This window comes from Papio anubis, chromosome 12 (genome assembly GCF_008728515.1).
Source record: "Papio anubis isolate 15944 chromosome 12, Panubis1.0, whole genome shotgun sequence".
Taxonomy (NCBI): Eukaryota; Metazoa; Chordata; class Mammalia; order Primates; family Cercopithecidae; genus Papio; species Papio anubis.
In genome coordinates, this window is record NC_044987.1 from 32,981,494 (window position 1) to 32,985,912 (window position 4,419).

Sequence of the window (4,419 nt, forward strand, 5' to 3'; positions counted from 1 at the left end):
TAAAGACTCATCCAAAAAACTGTTAGAACTGGTATACAAACTCATTGAATTTGCAGAATACAAAATTAATATACAAAATTGGTAGCATTTCTATACATGAACAACAAACTAGCTAAGAAGTAAATCAAGAAGGCAATTCAATTTATAATAGCTACAAAAATAACACTTAGAAATCAATTTAACCAAGGAAATGAAAGACTTCTACAAGGAAAACTACAGAGCACTGAGAAGGAAATTAAAGAGGACACAAAAAAATGGAAAAATACCAAATACTCATGGATCAGAAGAATTAATATTGTTCAAATGACAAATAACCCAAAGCAATCTACATATTCAGTGCAATCTCTATCAAAATATCAATAACATTCTTCACAGAAATAGAAAAATGTCCTAAAATTTGCATGCAACCACAAAATACCCTGAATAGCCAAAGTAATCTGGAGCAAAAAGAACAAAGATGAAGGTTTCACACTACCAAACCTCAAAGTATACTACAAAATTGTAGTAACTAAAACAGCATGGTATAAAAACAGACATATAGACCAATAGAATAGAATAGAGAACCCAGAAATTAATCCGTATCTCTTCAGCCTATTGATTTTTAACAAAGGCACCAAGAACACTCACTGCAGGGAAATGACAGTCAATAAATGGTGCCGGGAAAACTGCATGTCCATATGCAGAGGAATGAAACTAGACTCTAGCCTCTCGCTCTACACAAAAATCGACTCAAAATGGATCACAAACCTAAATGGAAGACCTGAAATGATAAAACTACTGGAAGAAAGCAGAAGACATGCTTCAGGACATTTGTCTGGGCAAAGATTTTATAAGACTGCAAAAGTACAGGCAGCAAAAGCAAAAATAAACAAACAGGATTATACATTTTTAAAAAATGTTTCTACATAGCAAAGGAAACAATCAACAAAATGAGAAGACAACATACACAACAGGAGAAGATATTTGCAAACTACTCATCCACCAGGGGGTTAATATTCAGAATATACCAAGAATACAAACATGTCAACAGGAAAAAAATCCAATTAATAAATAGGAAAATAATCTGAAAATACATTTTTGAAAAGAAGACATATAAGTGCCCAATAAACATATGAAAACAGCATCACTTATCATCAGGGAAATGCAAATCAAAACCACAGTGAGGGATCCTCTCACTCCAGTTAGGATGGCTATTATTAAAAATACAAAAAATAATACATGCTGGTGAGAATACAGAGAAAAGGGAACTCATACACTGTTGGTGGGAATGTAAGATATTAAATGGGTGGGAATTCAAGTATGGAACTCGGTGTCTAATGACAGATAAATAGATAAAGAAAATGGAACATATATACAAAATGGAATACTATTCAATCACAAAAAAGAATGAATCTTGTCATTCTCAGGAACTTGGATGGAATTGGAGGAAATTATGTTGATGAAATAAACCAAGAACAGAAAGTTAAATACTGCATGTTCTCAATCATACATGAAAGCTGAAATAAAAGAATTAAAAATAAAAGTTTATCTCATAGAAATAAAAAGTAGGACAGAAGATGAGACTAGGAAGGGCAAGGCAAAGGGAGGAATGTACAGACATTTGTTAAAGGATACAAAATTACAGCTAAATAGGAAGAATAAAGTCTAGTGTTAAAGCACTGTAGGATGAATATAGTTACAATAATATATAGTTTCAAATTGATAGAAGGTGTATATTGAACAAACAAAGAAATGAAAAACAAAGAAATGAAAAATGATTGAGATATTGGATATGCTAATTACTTTGATCCGATCCCAATATATTATATGTATCAAACCATTACTATGTACCCTATGAATATGTACAATTTTGTCAATTTAAAAATATGGAATTAAGAACATTGTACATTAAAGTTTTACATAAATGATTATAAAATGTTAAGAGTATATAAAAATGCCAAAGTGACCTTCATATTTTAGTAAACTCTAACATATGGGTTTTCATATCTCTTTGGGAGAAAAATAAGTTTCCACATCTTATTTATTACCACTTTTCAGGGGTGAAAACAAAAAGTAAATAATTTTATGTGAATAAAATTACTAAGAACTCTTTCTGCCATCCCCTATAATAATGAAAGGCTTAAATGTAACCCCAAAACTATAAAAACCCTGGAAGACACCCTAGGCAATACCATCCTAGACATAGCAACACATAAAGATTTCATGACAGAGACACCAAAAGCAATCAAAACCAAAGCAAAAAAAAAATGATGTATGGTTGGGAGACCGAGGCAGGCAGATCACAAGGTCAAGAGATCGAGACCATCCTGGATAACACGGTGAAACTCCATCCCTACTAAAAGTACAAAAAAAAAAAAATTAGCCGGGCATGGTGGCGGGCGCCTGTAGTCCCAGTTACTCGGGAGGCTGAGGCAAGAGAATGGCATGAACCCGGGAGGCGGAGCTTGCAGTGAGCTGAGATCGTGCCACTGCACTCCAGCCTGGGTGACAGAGTGAGACTCCATCTCAAAAAAAAAAGAAAGAAAGACATACGGGATTTAATTAAACTTAAGAGCTTGTGCAGAGCAAAAGACATTATCAACAGAGTAAACAGACGACCTACAGAAGGGGAAAAAATATTTGCAAACTATGTTTCTGACAAAGGTCTACTATCCAGCATCCATAAGGAACTTAAATTTGCAGGACAAAAATAACCCCATTAAAAAGTGGGCAAAAGACATGAACAGGCAGTTTTCAAAAGAAGACATACAGGAGGCCAAGAAGCATATGAAAAAAAGCTCCATATCACTGTTCATTAGTGAAATGCAAATCAAAACCACAATGAAAATGCAAATCAAAACCCTAATGAGATATCATCTTACACCCGTTAGAATGGCGATTATTAAAAGATCAAAAAATAACAGATGCTGGTGAGGTGGCAGATAAAAGGGAATGCTTATACACTGTTGGTGGGAGTGTAAATTAGTTCAACCATTTTTGAAAGCAGTATGGAAATTTCTCAGAGAGCTAAAAACAGAACTACCATTCTACCCTGCAATTCCTTTACTGGGTATATACACAGAGGAATAGAAATCATTCTGCCAAAGACACATGCACGTGAATGTTCACTGCAGCATTATTCACAACAACAAAGACAAGGAATCAACCTAAATGCCCATCAGTGAGAGAATGGATAAAGAAAATGTGGTACATATGTACCATGGGATATCATGCAGTCAGAAAAAAGAATGGGATCATGTCGTTTGCAGGAACACAGATGAAGCTAGAGGCTATTATCCTTAGCAAACTAACACAGCAACAGAAAACCAATTACCGCATGTTCTCACTTACAACTGGGAGCTAAATGATAAGAACACATGAACACAAAGAGGGAAACGACAAACACTGGGGTCTACTTGAAGGTGGAGGGTGGGAAGAGGGAGAGGAGCAGAAGAAAAAAAAACTGGGTACTAGACTTAATACCTGGATGATGAAATAATCTGTACAACAAACCTCATTACACAAGTTTACCTATATAGCAAACCTGCACATGTACCCCAGAACCTAATATGAAAGTTAAAAATTTTTTTTTAAAGACTCCATGATATATCTTCTTCCTGCCCAGCAGATTTCTGGTTTTGAATTTTATCTCTGTCAAAGTAAATGAACATTCAGCCAGTCATGGTGGCTCATGCCTGTAATCCCAGCCCTTTGGGAGGCCAACGCAGGTGGATCACTTGAGGTCAGGAGTTCACAACCAGCCTGGCCAACATGGTGAAACCCCATCTCTACTAAAAACACAAAAATTAGCTGGTCATGGTGGTGCATGTCTGCAGTCCCAGGTACTTGGGAGGCTGAAGCAGAAGAATCACTTGAACCCAGGAAGTGGAGGTTGTGGTGAGCTGAGATCATGCCACTGCACTCCAGCCTGCGTGACAGAATGAGACTCGCTCAAAAAAACAAAACAAAGCAAAAGTAAATGAACACTTTATAAATTTACTTTAATAAAGTCACCACTTCTGGTTGCCATGTTGTAACTGGTAGTGAACTCACCTTTTTGCCATAAGCAACAACACAAAAGTGCAGGGTTGTGATTGGCACACATGATTATCATGTTTCCCTGGATATTCTCCATAGAGGCACATTTCAGTTATGGTACTGGGAGGTCAAGACCAGCAGGGTAATCTCTCTGAGCTGAGAAGTCAGTGACTGTAGCTCATGGTAACTAAAACAGTGGGAATATACAAGGTATATTACTTTGCTCACAGATACGCAATCTGGGCAGGACTCATAAGGGACACCTAATTTCTGTCCCACTCAGTCATCTGGGGCAGCTTGAAAACTGGGCTGAAATCATCTAAAGTTTTTGTTCCCTTGTGTCTGGCAGTTGACACTGGGAAGACTCAAACTGTTGGAGGCTGGGATAGCTGGTGTTCCTTG